The sequence below is a fragment of the Dicentrarchus labrax genome, unplaced genomic scaffold, assembly GCF_905237075.1.
Source record: "Dicentrarchus labrax unplaced genomic scaffold, dlabrax2021, whole genome shotgun sequence".
In the NCBI taxonomy this organism is placed as follows: Eukaryota; Metazoa; Chordata; class Actinopteri; family Moronidae; genus Dicentrarchus; species Dicentrarchus labrax.
The window spans coordinates 14,495,212-14,519,459 of NW_026136704.1; positions in this window are offsets into that span (position 1 = coordinate 14,495,212).

Below are 24,248 nucleotides of genomic sequence, written 5' to 3' on the forward strand. Positions count from 1 at the left end.
CTGGTTTTCAGCTCCAGTAGGGATCTGTTTTTAGGGAAAACAGAAAAAAACCCACTGTATGCTACCTGCCAATCACCAAACAGTAGACACACAAAGTTAGCAACTAGCTGGTGAAATAGTGAAGGATTTAGCAGCTAAAGAGCCACATATTTCCCCTAGGACTTTGTTGAGACTAAAAACAGAGAGGAGGGTGAATATTGGACTATTGGATTAACACCGAATAGAGGAAAAGAAATAAAAAGAAATGGGAAAAATATCACACATACTTGTGTGATTGTGTGGCTCATCCAGGCTGCTATAAGAAACACAGATGGCCCACAGGCACTGTGTTGTGGTGAGGTATTTACCACCACGGCAGCACTACTTGCACTCAGACAAACCTGACATTAACACATTCATTCATTCATTACTTGGAATTCAATATGTCTACTCATTTGCAGGGCAGGTTTAAAAGGAGGGAAAGAGGTCAGCCATTTTTATTTTTAGTAATTTAGTGAAATTTTACTTTAAACAGATGCCCAGTTAAATGTGTAACAGAAGCAGTGGCTGCTACAGAAAACTGGAGGCTTTAATAGTAAATAAATGACCTCCATTAAACTTCTTGATGAGTTGAGTATGTCTCAGCGTGCAAATGGCAAACTGTCACTTCACCTCATGTTGGTTTTCCATGCACCTTTGAGGTTTTTATTCTTCATGCAGCATTTTCCTTTTTAATCAGTATTTCTCATCAGTCTCTCATCTCCTGCTTGTATTTTCCACTTATTCCAAACAACTTGTACAAGCTGTTATTTTAAACCATACACATTCACTCACGTACACAGACATACTACAGCACACAAATGATCAAGCACACAGTATACTATACAGAAATGTAATGTTACATTGAGAGGTTTGGCGTTGCTTGTAAATACTGGAATTGCCGATACACACACACCACACACATTTTTGTGCGTGCACTGTACTACTTAATAATGTCCTGGTTTTGCTTGCAGAAAAAAAGACAAAATGTAATACATGGTGAATCACTGTAAGGGATGGTACAAAATTGCATTAAGATAAGTAAATTACAATAATGCAATAGGTCAATTATAAATGAAATAAAAGGGAAAGAAGCATGGACAAAATAACACACACAGCACTTATTCATTGAATTGCACTCAGTATAAATCTTTTAGACAGATATGTCTGTGTGTGTGCGTTCAGTGGGCTCTGGTCAGATGTGTATGGGCTCATGTCACGACCTTGCCTCCTCCTCCATTGAAAATATTTTATACGTGATGACTTGCTGTCCTTGCCATGCCATCCAGCAAGATTTAGAACTATTTATAGCTCTGTCATACCGCTACACACAAACATGCATACCTTGTGCATAAACTTACAGAGACACTGTAATATGCAAAGTATGCATGCACACGCACGTATATTTTCTGAATAGGCACTACATGCACATACATGCACATGTGCTGTAAACCTACATTCCTACATTTTTGTTGCTTGTGTTATGTTCGCTCTTGGACCATTTTCTTGGAGGAGTTCCAGTCTTATCACACTCTGAAACTCATCTTCAATAACTTCAAAACAATGGATTCTAGCCTGCAGAAACTCTGGCCTGAAAAGTGAGACTTGAAAAAATCTTTGCAGTTATTTTTGAATGGCGGCAGAAATCTAATATTGGTCCGAAAAGGCTAAGAAATGCAGCTGGGTGCAGAAAAAAAGTATGCTGACATTTTCCCTATGTCTGTAATAAGCAGATTTTTTTATTCCATCACAGACTCACACACAGAAACACACACACACACACACACACACACACACACACACACACACACACACACACACACAAATCATCAAGTATATACCTTGTACTTTGACTGAACCTGAATTTGATACATTGAAAGGATTGGCTAGACTTGTCAACACGCAAACACACTCACACACACCTGCACACCCACACATTGTAAATATCAAGCCTATATCCCATGCACTTTGATGGTCATTGAGTAGTCATGTTTTTTGCATGTAAATTAACCAACAGTAATAAAAACCTTAACTACACGGACCCGCCACACAATACCATTACATTATGTAAGAAAAAGTCATCTTTGTCGCACCTTTACCATTTTAAGGCTGTAGCTGTTGCCATCAGTTACCGGTCCATTCTCATCTATCGTGAGTTTCAGTTATCATTTCCAAAGTCTGCCTTTTACAGTTTTTCTCAATTGTTTACACACACATTTTCTGAAAGCATGCCTCATACTCTCAGAACTCTACACACAAATCCAAAAACACTCACACAATGGGCAAAACCCTTCATTTCTCCTGCAAAATGAAACTTTACATTCTAAACAATGTTATTTCTTTTCAAAATGGTATTTTGTTTTCAAATGAAACACACAAACCATCCTATGAATAGACATTTATAAGAACCAGTTGAACATTGATGTGCTCAATGTAAAACACTATGATGAATGGAAAACACTTCATCTCCATTCATCATAATGACTTAGGGCTTTTTTTTTGTTCAGTGTCACACTTACTACAGACAGTACATACATAAGTATGTTGTAAAATATTTGAGAATATTGTTTTTATACTCAGAACACACAAATACACGGTAACAAATATATTTTATTTTTCCCACAAAAACAATGTACACAATGTACATCCCAACCAACACAAAGTTGCACATACAGTGGTCAACATACAAAACAACAGAAGAATTTACTGTATACAGTTACAGTAAAAAAAACAAAAAACTATGCTGCATCCCCACTTCTGTTTCCATCTGGCAACAGCACCTCACCCACATCACAAGCAATGTTTTCCCTGGTCAAGCAGCGGGGGAAATATCGCCTAGCATGGCAAATCCAGCCATGAAAAGCATCAACTGCTATACCTAACCCTAGTAGCAGTTCTAAAACACACTTTTTTCAAAACACTACACACAATTCTCTGCATTTGACACAATTTTCATGAAGAAAATATCTTGTTTTCACCAGGAACACACTGTCATTCAAAATTCTAAAGTTAATTGCCCTACTATGAAACCTGAATCATCACCTGTCACACAGTTTTACAATTAGCAATCAGAGCTTTAGCATAAAAGGGCAACAGGTGAGCTCTTCTGTTTTGGAGCAATGGATGCCAACATTGGAAACAGAGGCAGAGCCAGAGGAGTGAGAGTAAGAGGAGGAGGACGGGGAGGACGAGGACGGCGACGGCCTAGGACCGTAATCTCTGATGAGATCCGAGCCACTTTGGTTGACCATGTGGTCAACCATGGTCTAACAATGAGGGAGGCTGGGCAAAGAGTACAGCCAAATTTGAGCAGGCACACTGTAGCATCCATCATACGGACTTTCCAAAATGAGAATAGGTAAGAAATCTACTCTCACAAGAAAATTGCAGTACTGCATATCAATACAGTACTCAATGAGTACGGTAGTACAGTATTGTCTGTGGACTGTTCTGTAGGACTGTAAAACTAAAGTATGTTTCAAGTATTTGGGAAATGTATTCCTACTTTGTATTCCTACACAGTATTTACAGTATTTTACTATTTGTTTGGCAGAACTGAAAGACTACCAATACAAGGTGGTCAGGAACGTCTTCTGTCTCCTGAACAGGAAACTGAAATCATGAACATGGTCCTAGAAAATAACGCCATAACATTACAGCAAATACAAAGAAAAATAATGGAAAACAATGAGCTATTTCAAAATATTGATAGGGTAAGCTTATCAACACTGGACCGTGTCTTGTGCAGAACTAATCTGAGGATGAAGCAGGTCTACAGGGTGCCATTTGAACGCAATTCAGAAAGAGTCAAAGAATTGCGGTATACCTATGTGCAAGTGAGTCCTATACAATCCCACAATTGATGCATACTCTCAACACTGTATAAATTATACATATTTCAGTATTGAAGTCATAATGATTATGCTTCACAATACAGTGGTTTGCGGCCTGTTTACTATAAGCAGGGCTTTTGGCTTTTTTGGGACACATTGTTAGATTTGTGATGAGGCCAAGAACTAGAACCTCTTATCACTTAATTAAAACTGGCCTGGAGCTATGTACATGTGAATTGAGCATTCATATTGGCCCCAAATGACAACAAGACCTTTGCCCCTTTTGTCTGTCATGAAGAATTGCTATTCTTGGCTGAGTTTTTGTCATCTCTCTTTCTGCCTTTACATCTCTCTCTCACCATCTCTTCTTAGAGACACTTGTAATCAAGTGAATTATGTATGAGCTGGGCTGTGCTGTAGTCTTTGGGGACAGCAAAAAAAAAAACATGCATCCACATCCTCATTCATAGGCTTTGACCCAGATTATGCTAATATATCCACCCTGCAAACACAACAAAATAAATCCAATATAACCCCAAAAACCTACAAAACCACTATCACAACTTTAAAGTGCTTTACTCTGTGTGTGCGCGCGTGTGTGTGTGAGTGAGTGTGTCCTCACAACATTATGCTGTGTCTCTTTTTGTCTTGACAAAGAGCAACTCCCTTTGCTTGGGCACACACTGACACATACCCACAGGTGTGTATATGTGCACACAAAAAAAACACACACACACACACACACACACACACACACACACACACACACACACACACACACACTGAGAGCTGGGCATGTTTGTGTGGGTCCATGACATCCAGTAACTCATCCCAGTCTGATTGGCCTTAGTGAGGGGCATTGTGGTCAGCAGAATAGAAACTGCTTACTCGATACTTTGTTGAGGTTTCTGTTTTGTTTGTTCCAGAAATGAGTGACAGGAGGGTTAGCAAGAACCCCATGGGTCACAGACCCAGAAACAATGAAATGATATTGTTTCTGCAGTGTGTGTTTGTGTGTGTACTGTAGAAAAGAGAGGCAAAAAGTGAAAAAGTGCTAAATAAATGTTTTGTATTTTTCAATGTGTTCAAGGTTTACTGAATTCAAATTATGCATCCTAATGAGTTGGGTGACATTACAATCAGTTACTGCCTACTACACTGTAACATACAGTATGTGTAAAATGAAAGCTCTACCGACCTCAGTGAAGTATTGTTTTTTAAGGATATATGATGGCATGTGTGTGGGGAAATATTTTCATGTACTGAATTAACAGCATGTGTAAAGCTGTTACTTGTTGTTTGTGTTAATAATCCTGTGCTCAAGATGTTATTATAAATTGACTTCAATACTACTACTTGTTTCCATTACTTTTTCCAACAGGTGTAACACCACATGAAATACAGAGAAATGGGCAGCTAGATGATTGTAAATACCAAACATGAAAGAGATCCATGCACTTAGCTGGAGCATAAAGTTGAGACAAAACAACAGAGAAACACAATGGAAAGACAATTAATATAGAGGTGTTTACGTCAGGCACATGCCACTTGTTTGGCCCTGCTCATCATGTCTTTCATAGTTCCTGCATATTTTAGCTTAGCTGAAGTACACTTCATCTCATTTAGAGTCATGTAATTGCCCCAAAAGTTTAAATATTCATCAGACTCATAAAAACATCACCATTTTACTGCAGGGAGAGGATGAGCTATGCAAAAGCCTTCTGCTCTCCCCCTGAAATTGTACATCTTTAATAGGGGATAACACTCTCTGTGAAACTTAGTGGCTTTTCATGTTTTTTGGAAAATTGTCACGTCATGTTGCTAAATTCTCCAAGCGGCCCAAGCGCTATTCATGAATTACAAGAGAGGCAGAGTGGAAATGGTAGACATGGCCACAGGAAATGTTTCAAGGAAGGGGTTAGTTTTTGAGAAAATAGTCTCTATGAATGTAATTAAATTTGAACCTGAAGCACATATTTTTTGCAGTGAAAATACTGGGATATTCATGGCGTATACTGGCTGACTTATTAGTACTCAGGGTCACTGCTGTGCAAATGCCAAATGGTGCCAACTCTGTTGATTTTTCATTATTACAAAACACCTTTAGCAGCAGCTGGGGGTTGGATGATCAATTAATCCACCGACCAAGACACAAAAATAAAAGAGATGTGTTTTGTAATCGGTTTTTAATTCATGGCAGAGGCCACACTTGGATTACAGTTTAGATTCAAATAAGAAATGCAAAATATGCTAGCAATGAGGATTACTTAGTTGCGATTAATACATTAATGCATCTCGTCCACCGAGTGCAATTCATGTGCAGTGAATGATCCAAATGCCCCTTCATTCATATTTAAGCAACCGAAAGACAAGATTTTGTAACACAAAATGTTATATGGCTGTGATGTGAAGGATTAATGAGATATATTTTTGCAAACATTTCTATAATTGTGACTGCATCTAAGTGGAACGATCAACTCTAAAGCTGCCTGTCAATGCCAAACTTCGTATTCAGTGCACAAATGATCACCAGAGAAGCATGCATTAGTTTTTGAAGAAAGTTTTCAAAGCTATTATTATGGAATAATAATAATAATAATAATAATAATAATAATAAAATAATAAACACATTTGTTTATAGTTATGATGATGGAATATAAATTACAATGGTGAAAATGAATAATTACAACTTTTACAATGGGGTTGTTGATGAAGAGATGATGGTCATGAAGGTGACAGAGACAGATAGGACGACTATAATTATGACAAGAGAAACAACTTATGGCAATAATAATGAATGCGGCCACAAAGACAAAAAAAACATCAACACCAGGGATATGATTCTATTTATGAAAATGATGATGGTTTCAATGACAACCATAATGATGGCAGAGATGATGAGGGAGCGCAGCAGTAAAGTTGAACTGTAGCAGCCACTGCCAAGCATTACTCATCCTATAATGTAATGAGAACGCCTGGTTCTAATGCTCAGTGCTTAACCTCGCCATGAGGCAAGGGCAGCAGCACAGGCAAGAACTGACTAACCAGAACCAAAATATGCTAGGATTTTATGTATGGACTGCCTTACTAACATATTTACTTGCAAGTGCAGACAGGCTGTGCCAATATTAATGATGCATGTATAGTATGTATGCACGCATGGGTGCAAATGCATGCATGCCCTAAATGAATGCACAACTTTATTAAGATTATGCTGTCTGCCTCTCTTTGTCTCTTGCGTTTTCTAGCTCTATTATGTACATCCACATGCATTAAACATTTCAAACTAATCTATTTTTGGTCGGGGCACGCAAGGTTAAAAGATGCACAGCAGATGGGAAAACCACAGTGGTTCCCATCAGGGACTAATCCTCTCTTTCACTTTTTTCCTCGCCATCTACCCTTTACCCATCCTTAATTCTAACCTTCCCATCTCTCTATCCATTTAATTTATCCATTCTTCATTAGCATAGTCTCCATTAATCTGTGTCTTACAATTCAGTTTTGGTTAACAGCAAGCACAAAACGGATTATGTAAAGATTATATAGAAATGTATACAGTAATTCACAAATAGATACATGGATTCATACATGAAAAATGTACTGTTCAAATGGGGCTAAAATAGACTGACCTGCAACATAAGTTAAAGTATATACCGGTATATAACATTGCCTCCTGGAAAGACAGCAAAATGCTTTTATGTGAGAGAAATGCTGGCTTGAGAACCTACATAATTCACTCTCAAGTAAACATTTGATGTTGGAAATGAGGAGCTGAGGGATTTGAATTTGTGACCTTTTGAGTGCCTTGCAAGAATGTCATGATGGAGATGTGCTTTAGCATAATTAAAAGGTAATTTGACCAGTTAAGACACCATTAAAGATTTGATGTTTGGCCTGGGAATGGGAGAACAGACTGTTGAGGTTTTTTCTTGTTAAATTCAGTTCAAAGAATAAATTGTAAACAAATCACACACCCTAATTACACACATTTACCTTTAGCCCCCTAGTAGTCCACTACACTGAAACATGAGGTAAATTTATCTTTTTAGTCCTATGAATCATCCAATGGTCTTACATGAGTAGAGACCACATGGTTAAGTCATTGACATTGCATGCTGAGTGACTCATTATATTATGTCTTAATTTTATATTTCAGAGATACATTTTTAACATTTCACCTTATGATTCAATTTTATACGGCAAAATACTGCTTTTCTGAGACATGTGCCACCACACAAATTAATAGGTTTCTTCCTTCCTAGAGAGAAAGAGAAATAGCACAAGGTATTAATGCTGATGTGTTTGACATGTGCTTGAATGTAACTATTATACAGCACTGAGCCTAGGTGAGCACTGTAATGTAACTGTAATTTAATTAAACACTACTACTACAACTATCATCCAAGAAGGTACTTCAGAGTCAATTTAGAATACTGTAGTTAGGACAAATTAAAATTGAAAGCCTGATTTTGTTTTGTTCCTTTTTAGTGTGTTTTAGTGCACTTAAATATGCCTCAGCTAATTATTATTTTTTGCCCTTAGTGTGAAATGTAGTAGGTGATAGCCTGCAACTTCTAGAAGTCTTTAATTAGTCCAGCTGCCACTTCACCTTGGCAACTTGTTCTTTCTCTTATGTTCAGAGTAAAATTGGTTGATCACAAGACTCTCCTGGCAGCTGAAAGTCAAACATCTGTAGCAAATGTGTGGGGCTGTGGGGAGCATTTGTGCCATTGGCCTCTTGAGAGCCCAATCTGGGAATTTGCATGGCTGCTGCCTGCATCTGGGTCTGCAGCCTGAACCCTCAGAGGGGAATTTGCCTCTTTGCCTTTAAATGCTGTTGGCTTTCTAATTGGGGATAAAATCTGACAACCACAAGCACACACATATTTAAGCACAGAAAAAGAGCTAAAACCATGCACATCATTAAATCTTCCTGTAAAGATTGTCCATGATCCTTTCTGGATTTCATTAACATGGACTTAAAGCTGCAGGGTTACAGCATAAAGTACATAAAGGTTCTGCTCGTGCCAGCCATGGTATAAGCATCCACAGTCACACACACACACACACACACACACACACACACACACACACACACACACACACAGTTATTCATAATTGAATACTGTATTCTGATGTCTTGAGATGAGAACATCTGACCCCATAGGATGCTGTACTTTCATTGGCCCCTTGGCCCCAGTTGTATGAGCTTGGGGAATTGTGAGATGATGGTCCACGGCTCTTTGATGTGGCTCACTTTCTTCGACAGTGATGGTCTGTTTCCTGAGGCTACGATGAGAAGGAGATGGAAAAGCCCTCCTTATCCTCCTTTGACAGTAGACAGTTCAGGTGTGTGGGACCCTAAAAAAAAACCTTGCAGAAGCAATGCCTAATAAAAATTGGAAAATAGACAAAAGTATTCACACAGAGAAGTTTTGAAGCACAGCAGGTGACCTTACATAATTTGCGATCCAAGCCAAATAATTGTAGATCTACAGCAATCCAAAAGTAATTTATTTATGCCTATTAATTGAACTGCAGAAAGAAGAAATTACAGTAAAAGCTAGATAGCGTATCATTAAAACTGAAAAGAAAAAAACTGACAAACAACAGAGCAACAGAGAACACTGCCTATGAACCATCAGTTTTGCATGTTCTTTTATGATGAACCAACTTCAGTCATACCAACCTCTAAATGTTAAAATGCATCGATCAGCCATCACGATTTGGTTCTTGTCAAAGTTGCTCAAATCCTAATTTTTTCTGTATCTAACACATCAACTTTGAGGACCAAATGTTCACTTGCTGCCTAATATACCCACCCACTGACCGGTGCCATGATAACCAGATAATCAGTGTTATTCACTTCACCTGTCAGTGCTCATAATGTTATGGCTGATCGGTGTACAATTCCACAAAACCTAAAAGTACTCTCCATGACCTTGGAATACTCCGAGCATTTCTATTTTAGCTCCCTGTTTGCCTGACTTAAAAAAAAATCATGCCATTACTTTATTTCCATTTGCCCCTCTTTCAAACCCTCGGGCTACTTAGTCAGTGGAACAGTCCGGCTTTCTGTCTGAGCACAGATAGAAAGACGGAAAGATATCTCGAGCACAGCCTTGATTATGTGGATCAGCAGAGCTCGTATCTCTCCTTTCTGTAGAAGTTGGGCTCTTCATCCCCAGAGCCTAGAGATAGGCTAGTTGTGTCTGAGTCACTGCTAGGGGACGGCTGGATAGGATATTGGTAGGATGCTTGTGTGTGTGTTTATGCGTGTGTGTGTTTATGTCCACCCATGCCTGGCTTAGGGCCCTCTGGCTAGCCGCAGCTCAATCTGCGGCTGTCACTCTGCACGGAGTGGGATGGATGATTGACGTATTTGTGTGTGTGTATGTGTTCGTGTGTGTGTGTGTGTGTGCATTGTTGTTTGCAAGCATCTAGTGTGTGTAGATCTCATGGTGGCCTGCAGGCAGAGATGGGACAACTGTATGTGTGTTATATATGTGCGTGTGTGTGTTTGTTTGTGTGTGTGTGTTTGTGTGTGTGTGTGTGTGTGTGTGTGTGTGTGTGTGTGTGTGTTAGAGAGTACCTGCTGCAGGACACAGCAGGACAGTAGTGAGCAGATGGAATGCTTGATCCAGAACATGGCTGAAGGCGGGTGGGGTGGGACACACACTCAGTCACTCTCTCTGCTCTCATATAAACACACTCAGACAAACATACAGAGACGCACACATGCTGTTAATAAAACTGAAATCCCTTGCACACACAGACATATAAACAGATTACGCATACATTAGCAAAATCTTTTACTGTTTTTTAACATGCCCTATCCTGTACCAGTTCTACAGTATATAAATAGTACAGTTTTCACTCAAATACTGTACATAATGCAATTTAGTGCTTATATATTGCCATATATGTGTGTGTATTCCCATGTCTCACTGATGTCTAAAACAGTGCAACATGCACAAACTTGTCAGTGAATGCCAGAAGCACAAGTGTGTCAGAGCACGTTACCAACCCAAACAGCATATGAAGCATAATATATAGCTAACGTGAAAGTCTTTTGTGTGATATTTTACTTAGCTACCAGCGTCTCCCGCTGTAGCTGGTATGTTGAAGACATCCTGATGCTTTCACACCACAACAACACGTTTCTAATTGTCCACTGAGAAAGCTACAAGATCACAGAAGAAGATAGAGAGACAACTAGCTCAAATAGTGGCATCGGCAGCTCGCAGTGGCATTTCCGGTTGCAGTTTGAGATGCCAACAATTTTTCCTGAAATGCCACGGCATCTTTCGCCGTTTATATGGTATTTCCGGTGGCATTCTAGGATGCCGCGGCACCTGCCGCTGTTTGTGTGGGTTACCACCGGTTCACCGTAAGATGCCACGGCATCTTTCGCCGTTTATGGGGTATAACTGTTATGTTGCAGTGCTGAGGAAAGAAATTGGTGGTAGTCTATGTTTTTTTTAATTTAAAATGCAATGTAAAATGGGCGCCCGGTTAGCTCAGTGGGTAGAGCTGGCGACCCATGTACCAAGGCTGAGTCTTTGCTGCTGTGGCCCAGGGTTTGAATCTGACTTGCAGCCCTTTGCTGTGTGTCATCCCCTCTCTCTGTCCCCCTTTCCTGTCTATCGTCAGCTGTCTCTATCATCAAGGCAGTAAAAGCCCCAAAAAATACTTAATGCAATCTAAAATGACAAAATACTTTACTCACTCAATTAAAGGGCTGCAGTTTAAAGTATTATTTTTTTGGCCTTTTATTTGATAAAGGGAGATGGACAGGGGGGGAAGAGAGGGGGGATGACATGCAGCAAGGGACTGCAGGTCAGACTCGAACCCGGGCCACTGCATATATGGGTCACCAGCTCTACCCACTGAGCTAACCAGGCATCCATTTTACATTGCATTTAAAAAAAAAAAAACATAGGCTACCACCAATTTCTTTCCTCAGCACTGCAACATAACAGACTGTAATATAAATCAAATATTGTAATCAAAGAAACCTTGAAAAAAAAAATGCACAAATAGGGTCATGAAAATGCTACCAAGTCTAATATTGCCAAGTGTTAACATTTATAAACTATAAATGTTGGTATCTCACTAGCAGATGCTACAAACACCTGCAGTTGCAGTCGGATATCCTCTTTTCTCTACAGTACGGCAGGCTACTGGTTTGGTTGTATATGGTTTGCTAGTAGGCCTATATCAGTAGTGGGTGATTTCAGAGACAGCCCTTGTTTGCCACCGTTATACCCCATAAACGGCAAAGAATGCCGTGGCATTTCAGGAAAAAACGTTGGCATCTCAACCTGCAACCGGAAATGCCACTGCGAGCTGCAGATGCCACTATTTGAGCTAGCCCCTGCTGAGAAGATATGCACCCAGGGTAGAGTAGCTGAGATTTCCCAGTATGCCAATTGAGCCTGAAGTGAAAAAGATGCTGCTTTTCTGGCCCACAGCTTACCTCACAAGCAAAATGTTATGTGATGGATACTGTCTGCTTTTTTTGTAGTGGGTCCCTAAGTCAGGTGTGATGATGCATTAAACCTGCAGCCAGTAGGCTATAAATTAGATTAGATTAGATGTTTAATAATATATGTGTCTACATGACATTACAATACTGAATACTACAATGTATTACAGCATGACTGAACCAAATATTTCAGTGGTTTTACAACAATGTGAGGAGTGAACCTCACAAGTGGAAAATCTCCTACAGAAATATTTTCCAAATAGTTATTTGTTAAATTTAATGTATCATGAGACAAGAGTGTACTTTGCATGTAAATATTTATTTTGCTTATGCGTGTGTGTGTGTGTGTGTGTGTGTGTGTGTGTGTGTGTGTGGCATGTGTGTTACTGATTTGCTGCACCATGCAGCTCTAATCCATCCATGGTGACATCAAGACCCTCATGAAGTGACATGAAATATCAATAATAAGAAAATTAAATTAACGGGTTTGAAAAATGGATTTGAGAATAGCATTTCAATAATTAAACAATGTAAGTCTGTTACTATGTAAATTAAGAAAGTTGAAATAACATTTAATAATAATAAGTAGATTTACATTAGTTTAATAACACTTAGTTAATACTACATTAATTCATTGTTTCAAAATGTATTTGTTCATTCGTATATATTTTTATTATTTATTCCGCTGGCTAAACACACTGTCTCTTTTGCTTTTGGTTTCTCTCTCTGTCTCTCTCCACACACACACACACACACACACACACACACACACACACACACACACACACTTTGTCCATGCACATCACATTGACAGATATTCCAGGGAATGGATAACATGTGTTTTGTCCAGATAAGAGAGGAGTTATCAGTTTCTCAGCATGTCCTCCTTTTAAACACTCATCTTTTATAGACACATCGTCTATTTCCGTAAAGTATGCATTCCATTTCCGCGGTTTACTAACAGGACAGGAGGAAAAAGGGCAGATTAACATCTCTTTCACTTGAATGGATCCACACAGACCAGCAAGATGCCATACAGCTGACTCATTAGTAGTGCTGACACTTTTTCTTTATGCTTAAAAACAGTGAAAAGTGAATCTTATGTTACACGCTGAATGTACGTAACGTCCAGTAGCGGACTGGCCAAACTGGCCCACTCGGCCAATGCCGATGGTCGGGACCAAAGGCTCGGTTTGGGTTGCGCTTGATTTTAAAATAAACAATCCGTTGTGCGGCTCATTTGGGTACTGCCTCACTGAAGCTCACACAGACTGAGCAGCAACGTTGGGCACAAACACACCCCCTCCTCTCTTTTTCTGAGGCTCTCTGTCACAGCACTGCAGGCAGACACACACACACACACACACACACACACACACACAAGTTGCGCCCCGCCCCCCCTCCTACAGTTCTACATGCTTGAAAAATGGAGCGAGATCGACAGCCCAAGAGGAAAGTTGGAGTAGAGAGGGAGAGGCTTAAAAAGCTAACAGCACTGGCCACAGATGCAGCGAAGTGCTGTAACATAACTGACATGTTTGTCAGTAAGGGAGCAGGTTAGACATTAAACACTAGTGGTGACAACAGACGCACAACCATAGCCTATCCAGCACGACCAGCTTCATGAGGAGGTTAGTTCCACTTTGTGGAAGCTGATGGGGCTAAAACTGACTTAATAAAACAAATGTTTTAAGTTGTAACAAAGGATATTGCAAATTTTCTCGTGTTCATGAGATACTTTCTGGTGCTCACGAGAAAGGTATCTTGTGCTCACGAGATACAGGCGCAGCCTTAAGCCTGACACTCATTTGTCCTCCTTTTGAGAAAATAACAAAAACGGTCTGCCTTTTGACACATTACCTTGTTAGTTTAATACTTATTGGCTATAAATGTGTGTCAAAAGAAGTAATTTCATTGGTTACATTTTTGTGTAGTGACCTATCAACACATGGCTAATTTAAATATTCAAATGAGCCATGTGTTGATTCTCCACAACATGCCATGTGCAGTTGCTACCACCAGGCTGTCAATCAAGCTCTCAGCAACAGAGAACATTAGCTGTTGGTTGTACAAATATGGACTTTTATTGTTGAATTTCTCCAAATTGGTACAGTAAAAATGCTTGATATTAAGTATGTTTTTTATTCATCATGGTCGCAAGAAACATTTTTATGTAACATATTTTATTTTAAATGCAGGTTCGAGTTATAGCTTACTGTTCTTAATACCTTTATTTTGAAAACCGGAAGTGAATACACTGTTTCTCCACAATTACCATAATGCTGAGAATTCTCTGCATTATGGTAATTGCGGAGCTAACATTACGTTTTCTGTAGCTGAGAGCTTGATTGACATCCTGGTGGTAGCAACTGCATGAGGTAGAATCAACATATGGCTCATTTGAATATTAAAATTAGCCATGAAATTACTTATTTTGACACACATTTTTAGCCAATAAGTATTAAACTAACAAGGTAATGTGTCAAAAGGCGGACCTTTTTTGTTATTTTCTCAAAAGCAGGACAAATGAGCGTCCGCTGCGCCTGTATCTCGTGAGCACGAGAAGGTATCTTGTGAGCATGAGAAACGTTTAATTTATTTTTTATTTTTTCCATGTCCCTTTAGGGGCTCCGTACAATGACATTATGATAAGATGAAAAATGATTCAGAAAGCTTTTTGCAAATTCTGATGAAAAAGGGGGGATTTTTTGAAAGTGAGGGTAAGGTCAATGGTGGTATTCCGCAACTTGATGGTGTGCTGGGAAGTAAGTCTTTGCCCTGCACCACTCTGTGCATCTAACAGATATTGTCGTGTCAGCTAAAGGATTTAAACCCATCTTGAACACTTTTTCTCCAACTAAAGTCAGGAGTAGATGGGATGTTATAGAGTGAGTACTGCATCATTATCAACCCCTTGTTGTTATTTATATGACAAATTAAATATATGAAATTGATACCGTTCAGTATGGTAACTCCCTCTCAGCTTTAAAGCAAGGTCCCTTTAAAGCTGAGAGGGTGGTACGTCAAAGGTCTTAATCACCAATAATGTTGAAGCTATAGGGTGGTAATCCCTCACATATGTAGGATTACGGTATTGAGCAAATTGTCAAGGCCTGCCAGATTGTTTGATTGGTGCTGATAGCTGGTTGCCTCTGGTGCTTTATTTGGGATTGGCCTATTAACAACAACTTTCACTTTCCTATAGGATGATTCTTATGGGTTGCAAGGTGGAAAAGGTGACGTATGTGATTTCAAACCTTTGATAGTAGGTATCCAGTCTCATTTGACTTGGTGTTGTAGGTCTATTGGAGATGCCATGAATTGTTTTATCAACCCACCAGGCGTTCTTGCATGGATGTGTATACCTCTTTGGCCCTCTTTTTCTGGTGGTTCACAAATGTTATTTTATTTTCATTCAGAGTTGCTACCAGATTGTGATCCAAAGTTTGTTCTTAGAGTATGCTTTGATTGTTTTATAGGTATTACAGTCTGTACATGTTGTGCAGCTGGTAACAGTATAATTGCACATATTTTATTTATGTTATATGTTCTTTTTATGATTGTTTCTTTCTGAATCTTTTATTTTCATAAACACACATGCACAGAAGAAAAGTACGGTGAAAGGCTGAGAGGGCAGGTTTGTCATTGCAGAGTTGCTAGGGAAATGGGGACGATGAGACACTAGCAGTCATTAGGAAAAGCAATATGCTGCTGAAATTGCAACATTGTTCTTGCATAATAAATGTCTTCTGTTTGTTTTTAGGGGGAATACAATCAACAACTATAGCACATTCAATTCAAGAAAAAACATATTTAATATATAAAGATGGAACTACCCTGTATGTTATTTCCAACATATAAATGTGCTGTGGAGTGTAACCTATTTACTAAGTATAAAGCACAATTCTATGACAGGAAATTTAATCTTGACTTCTATAAATGGTTTAATGTTTCACCTCTGACCTTTACTGACATTTGAGATAATAAGAGAAAAAAAGGTACATTGTTTTTACCCTGTGGTGGCTGATCAATAAATAGTTAGACTGCCTCAACAATGGGAGAAAATATGAGATAAAGGCCAGACAGATATAATACTTGAAAAAATTTACAATCCAATTCAGATTTCTCTTATATAGCACATTTAAAAACAACAACAGTTGACCAAAGTGCTGTGGACCAAATCTGACTTGAAAGTATTAAATGTTGTTATCTTTAATACAACAAATGATATTTCCATTGGCTGAATTAAAAAATAAAGTAGCCTTTTGTCCTTGACAAAAATTGTTTTATGGCTGCTCAGAAAGGATCTCATGGTTATAACAGTATCATCATTTGTAATAGGCAATGAAAACATGGTCACTGTTGGTCACTGCATAGACCTCACGTAACCTTGTGTCTATGAACTAGTAACGTGTGTGTCCTACATAACTATTTAATTACCCTACACCAACCAATATAGATCAAGGTTAACCTTAATTCCAATTTGAATAAAACAATTGACATGATATCTTAAAATATTAAATGCAGGGCTACATCTAAGACAAAACTGAATTACTTTTTTCAGTCAAGGTCATTGTGTGATACTGGGCTGCAGTCCAATATGTTTTTACATTTACATCAACAAACTTGCTAACATGATTGACCAGAGCCCCTGGACGCAACCTACAAACACAGTGACATTAAATTACATTATTGCTCTTCGGAGATAATTTTGTTTTGATGTCTCCGTCAGAATCATTGAGGTTAAAGAAGGACATCAAAAAACGTATGGAAAGAGAAATCTCAATGGCTCTGTTTCCGCTGCAAGAAAAATAAAGGGGGGGGATTTATTTCCTTTTGCCCTGCCCTTAGGGAGGTGGGTAAAATCACTTTGTCAAAGATTGTCCTCTAACAGTTATGGCCATGATGTATGACCCGAGAGAGTGTTCAAACACAGAAAACAATGTGAACAGTCTGGACATCAGTACATCCTATTCACAGCTTGTACCAATGAGAACTGGTGGTGGTAGTTGAAAGACTGTTGTCTGTGGTGCTACATATGTATGACAGACTGCTCACTAGTAGGGACTGAAAAACAGAGCGCAGACAGCCAAATTGGTTCATCTTTTCTAGCACCATTGCCAGAAGCCCAAAAATATTGTCTTGTAAGCAGAAAGGACAGGCTACAAAAATATTGGATAGTGTGCACAGTGGAAAGTAATGCTAGATACAAACATACAAAAACAGCTTGTGAAGGGTCAACTGTGGTGACCAAGGAAGGGTCGTAATAAGATCTTTAAGGAAGATGACTTGTCTCTTAAGGGGGTGCAACTAGTGTGAAGTCTGTAGGCATTTGTGCTGTGTTTTTTAAGCTTTACCATACATTTTCTATACCATAACTCTAATTTTGTCAATATTTAGCGGTCACTGTAACCAACATATAGATATTTGTCACTAAGGGTGCTTTCATATGTTGCCTGTTTGGTTTGGTTAAAATGAACTGTGGTGCTTTTTCTTATTTACTGTAGTTTATTTGGGCTCATGTGAAAGCTGTCAATCAAACGAAAAACAGATTGAGAAGAAGGGTCTTGGTCCATTTTGAAGCAAAATCTGGTGCGGTTTGTTTGTGGTCCGAAAGCGAACAGACCAACCACAGTATTTTTTTATATGGGATTTTTGCATGACTTTAAAGGCTACACTACTATTGAATACATCTGCTCATTGTGAACTGTTGAGCGGTCTTACAGTATGAGCAACTTATATTTATGAAAACTGTAACCATGGTAACAAGCATGAGTGTGGGGATTTCCCTTGATCAATTTGACAGTCAAAAGTTAAGTCAGTTAAAACTGTGCTGTGTTGTGCTTGTATTATACTGCATGTACTTTGGCAATTCATTAAAAAAAGTGCGTGACATAGCCATCCCACATAATTTATCCCCTTGGCGTGGACCAAATTATGAGAAAAACTTTGCAGTAAGAGAAGGAGAGACACAGGCAAGTCAAAACATAGTCAGAAGTATGGCCAGAAAAGGGTAGAGCAGAGCAGAAACATCACAATTGTGTTTGGAAAGCAAGAACAAATTAAGACATCCAAAGGATGAAATTAAATTTTTAAGAGAGTGACTGGGTATGTAACTGGTTCAAATCTAATTAGAATACATTTCTGGCATAATGAACATTATTCCACAGAACATCAAAATAGGAGAGTTCCATCAACACTCTACTTCCATTTATTAGACCATAAAACAACATTTCAGTCTCGGGAGGGAACCTCCCTGAACATTGGTTCAGCAGCTCACTGCCAGCTGAGACCTCTGTGAAGCCAACTCCAGCCACTGCCCCCTGTCAGCTTTACCATGTGCTGCCAGAGACCCAGCTGGTCCAGCCAGACAAACACCTGAGAGCTGCGGGAAGCTGCCAACAGGCTGCAGCTTCTGCCCTGCCATAACCCTCTAACGCACGCTACTGTAGGCACTATCTATCCATCACATGAATCTAATGGAGCGTTCTTAAGTCTTTCCCACCCTGAACAACATAATTATTCACTTTAGGAATGCATTTTAAGTTTATCTCACATATATCTTGGTTGGTTCAGACATTGCTCGTGTTCAAACTTGCTACTGATTCCTTTTTTGCAATATTGTTTCCATCAAGTTTATTTATGTAGATAGTATCCAGAGTGGGTCATCTTGTCCCTTGAAATTTTGTTAATAACACCACAACTACTAAGATCTGTAAGCAATAATATCAGTACTGGAGGAGACCCATGTCATCCCATGTTGTGTTCCCTTTCCCAGAGAAGATTAAAGCCAGTTGCATTGCATCTGTGTATACCAACAGTCTAGTGAAGTGACCTAAAAGAGACACAAGCAAAGTGGTGTCATGGTGGTTAAAGGAGCATTTTCACCCGTGGAAACATTAATATTTATTGAAAGTGGGTTATATATGTAGTCGAAATGTAACATACATTTTGAATTTGGTGCCTATTTGACCGAGAAAAGACAGAAAGTGACTTTAGGGCACATTTGTATTAAAGACAACAACTCCCACAATGCACAGCTCCGCAAGCCGCTCCCACTAACACTATTAAGGACTACAACAATGTGAATCTAAACCATTTATTTACAGAAATATATCAACAACAACAAAAATAAATATGTTAACAATGACAGTTATAGTTCCTCCTGAGCGTCCTCAACTTCTTGGTGCCCGCAGTACTGGCCATCTGGAGCTGGATATTTCTGTCGGATAACCTGCACCACATAAGCGGGTAAAACGACAGGATGGCCTCGACCCAATCTCTCGCCTTGCAGGACCCATTCCAGAAAGGCTGTTAGGCGATATTGTCTACAAGTCATTGAGCACACAGTTAGCGATGCATGGTCTTTGTGTTTAGCGTGCCACAGTAGTTAGCAATGCAACTGCAAGCTGTTTGTGCAGTAAAGAAGCTAGTTCAGTTGGCTGACGTTACGTATTAACCGGGAATAACTTTGTGATAATGCTTGAACTAATTGTGTACATACATGCCACGTTGTTATAAGACAGAAAATAGAAACACTCACTTTACAGTCAGACGTCCGTGTGTCCGTAGGCGCACAGCGAGAGCACAGGCACCAGCAGTCCGCCCCCCAGCTCGAGCCAGTCCGGGCTCCTCGTCCGCGACAGGCAGGTCCTCTGCCTCGGCTGCAGAAGCCTCAGCCGCCTCCTGTTCAGCCTCAGCTGCTCTTCGCTATATTGCGGCTCATAAAGGTAGCCACGAACATCTGATTCGACCATCATACTTTCGAAATGTCTTCCATATTACATTGATTACCATAGTCGTAACATCTGGCTCGACAGCGCCTCCGCTTAGCTTCCAAACAAGATGGCAGTTACATTTTTTAGTTTCTGCAAGTGAAGTTCCACCCAGTGATCTGTAATAGGTCTGTAGCGTGAGTGAAAAAAAAATGAGGAAGTAGTGTTTGTAGTCTCACCCCCTCTACAGAGATATGAGACTTCCTGCTTCCAATGACACAAAATGATGATTTCTACATCATTGGAAGCAGGAAGGGCAACACTAAAATCCTTATTTCTCCCCTCTCAGGGAAAGTGAGGGAATCATGCACGACCATTCAAAAATATGACTGGGTTTCTAATGATACAAAGCTTAATGCAAATGGCTGAAGTGTCCCTTTAACACTTATGGTTGTGCTTACAAGACATATAATGCATGTTGTCAAATGTTTAGATCTCATCCTCATCCTGGAGAATACATTTTGTGGAGAAAGGTTGGCCTCTGTAGGAATCCTATTTTTGCCGACAGTTGTGACAAAACAATTCTAATACTTTAAGGTAAAGTAATGCCCCAATCACAGTTTTGACTAAACCATAAGAAAGGTTAAGCATAGCAGTTGTACAGGATATAAATAATTGGGTTGCCTTTCTCCAATGCAATTATTTTTATTATGGAAATCCCAGAACCCAGAAAAGATGTGAAAAGGACAACAAAAACCTCACATAATTTATTGTTTTTGATCTGTCTTAAAATGAGGTTATAGGAGATCATGGGCATTACCAGAGGTGCTTTCAGGTCTTAGGATTCCAAGTCCAGATAGTGCTTTAAATAAGATGCTCTCGGGGTATACAAGACGGACAATATGGGTTGAAAACAGAGAGAGACATAAAGGTAGAAAGAGATTAAAACATTGCGGCAGCTGTCATGTCCTTTTACAGTAAATGACAGTGTTGAACGCACCCAAGAGGCATGACGCATTCTGAAGATAACAAACAGAATATGACTGTGTGCATATGTCCGTATATTGAGGGGGGTGCGTTTATGTTTATTTTATTTTTTTTGTGACTGCATCAATGTTGACCCCTCAAAGGATAAGACAGTAAGAGCAAAAAGTGAAACCACGTCTGTCACTTTACATTCTACATGCGTATGACCATCAGCGTTATATTATTAACAGTTCTTAGGTAAGAATGTGTATGATTATGAATATAGACAATTGGAATGCAATGTAGCAGGTTGGAAAATTAATAATTGCTACAACACACGGTCCCACCCTGAAGTTAGATGGATCTCCAATAATGTACTATAAGGAGATAGTGGAGGGACCACAATGCAGATTGACATGTGAGTGTTTGTGAAAGCAGAGGTAGTACATGTTGGTTCTCCCTGGATCGCCACCTTACCGTGGTGGAGCACCTTGTGTGTTCCAATGAGCCTGAGAGCAATGCCATCTGGAGCTTAAGCTCCTGGTAGGGTCACCCATGGCGGTAAGGTCGAGGGGGAGGTTCCAGACAAAGCGCGATCCAAAGACCTCAACGGCGGACGTGGCGGAGGATGACATATGACATAGGGTGGTTTCCAGTCGTCGTGGATTTCCATGCCATTGGAACCAGGCCCCCTTCTGTCAAGGACCGTGTGGTGGCTGCAGGCGCATCAGTCTCCCCAAGTTAAAAGATATCACACGCAGGCGTCCTCCCAAAAGGGAACCAATCCACCTTACATCACAGATCAAAATGCTGGGAACAAAATCTACCACTATCATGGCCTTCATAGACCTCAGCAAAGCCTTTGACTCAGTGAACCATCAGGCCCTCTGGCTGGTTCTGGCAAAGATTGGCTGCCCAGAAAAGGACAACATCAAAACAAACATCAAAAAGTTCCACAAAGACCTTAAGACTTTGGAGGACATGACAAAAAATAGGGCGATATGGAGAAACCTTGTCCATGAGGGTGCTGCACTATATAATGAAGAGCTCCACCACGCTGCAGAACACAAACGCAGACTCAGAAAGGAGAGAGCATCCACCAAACAGGCCCAGCCCAAACCAACCACCACTTTCACCTGCCCACACTGCACAAGAATAATCGGGTCCAGGATCGGCCTCTACGCCCGTCTGAAGACCCACAAGGACCAAGAAGGAGGACAGTCATACTCGACTACGAGTGACCGCCGATGATGATGAGTACATGTTGAGAGTCTTCTGGTAGCCATGTTTGTATACTTAAAAGGGTTAACTCAACAAATCTCTCTTGCCTACATAAAGTAGTGGCAAAGATGCTGAAGTGATGTTAAGAGGATGATATTGACATGATTGATATAATACAATACTGGACCTATCTTAACCAGGAAAAAAACTATAAAAATAGCATACACCGTAAATGGCTCTGAAACCTAAATGAAATCTTGAACTATCAAAGGAAGTGGAACTTATTTTGAAGTGGATTATAACAAGGGCCTCTAGATCTAGACCATTAAAATTTTTTTAACCCTGGCGCAGTCTGAAATTAGTCATAAACACTGTGCTTAGATTTCACCTTTTAGGATGTGGCCCTGTGGTCTGTGAATATACGTGCATAATATTTGTGCGTGTGTGTGTCTGTGTGGATACACGTGTGTGTTGGTCTGCTGAGGTGTGAAAATGTCAGCCTGTCAGAGCAGACGCATCAGAGAGAGCAGGTGTGTTGTGACAGACAGGTGTGACATTTAACTTTAGTTTTTATACCAGAACTCCATCCATCTCTGTCTCACACTCTCTCACACTCTCTCACCCCCCCAAACCACAGACACACACACACACACACACACACACACACACACACACACACACACACTAAACTCTTATTCAAATACCTGTGAATTGTCTTTTATTTATGAATTGCTTGAATTATCACTGCACTATGCACTTTTGTTTGATCATTTCAAATTCACTATAGGCTATATTTGTGAGGTCAACAAAAACTTACATATCCTTTCATTAACTCAATGCTGAAAAATTGCATTATAAAATCTCACATTTGCATCTAAACTGCAATATTTTTCACATAACCAGTCAAAATGTGAAATCATTTAAAAGATATTAAACAATCAATTTTGCTGAAAAATAAAGTGTGATGTGGTTAGAAATATTAACATGAACATGAAGTTTAGTTTTAGATCACTTGAGATGTTTAATAAAAAGATTAATGAAAGGTTAATCCTCTCCACATCTCCTTACACCTAAACTTGGATCTATAAAGTCAGTAGAAAAGGAATGGTATCAGTGTATCCCACACAGTCTTTTTTCTCCCACCTCTTTTTACCACAAGTGCATACCCATAAAAAACCTAATTTCCAAACAGGACAGCTTGAGTTATATGCCAGCGCTCCCTTGTCAAAGGACAAGATAAGTTACTAACAACACCACTCCACTCTGTTTACCAGTGTGGACTGACAGTCACTCCCAATCATATCATGCTGTGCACTAAGGTAAAAAAAAACAGAACCGATGAGAGACAATGGTAACCATACTAGGCAAGAAGTCGCAGTAACTACCACCAAAAGGTCCACTCAGTAACTAATGGACCATATGGAATGAAAGAACATTCAGTCATTTCAGTTCACAAATAATATTCAGTAACTTTACAGTGTTTATTTTAAAATATTACCCTTTTTTCAGACAAGGCAAGTTTTTAAGAAGACAACAAAGAGCATACAAAATTTAATACAAAATAAGCTAAAATAGAAGTCAGAGAATGAAAACTAATTTTTTTTTATTTAATAAACTGTACTGACAAACAGGTTTTCTTGAAGTTTGTTCTAGATATTGGTTGCTTACAAACTTAAACCCAAACCCAAAATCATTCAGTCCTTTACTATGTTAAAATCAATGATTTGATTTTCAAGAAGCCAGTGTTAAGACATGAGAACTGGAGTGATGTGAACCATCCACCTGCAACATTCTGTATCAGCTGCAGCATTCTGGTCAACTTTTGAAAGAGACCTGTAAAGACAACATTACAGAAGTAGAACGCACTTAAGAGATAAACACATTGGACAAGTTTTTCTAAGTTGCTAAGTCAAACATATTTTAATTCTTGAGTAATAAACTCATCACGATTTCTGGCTTTGTTTGTTCTCCAAAGTAAGAGACTGAAGCTTTGCACTGAGTTTT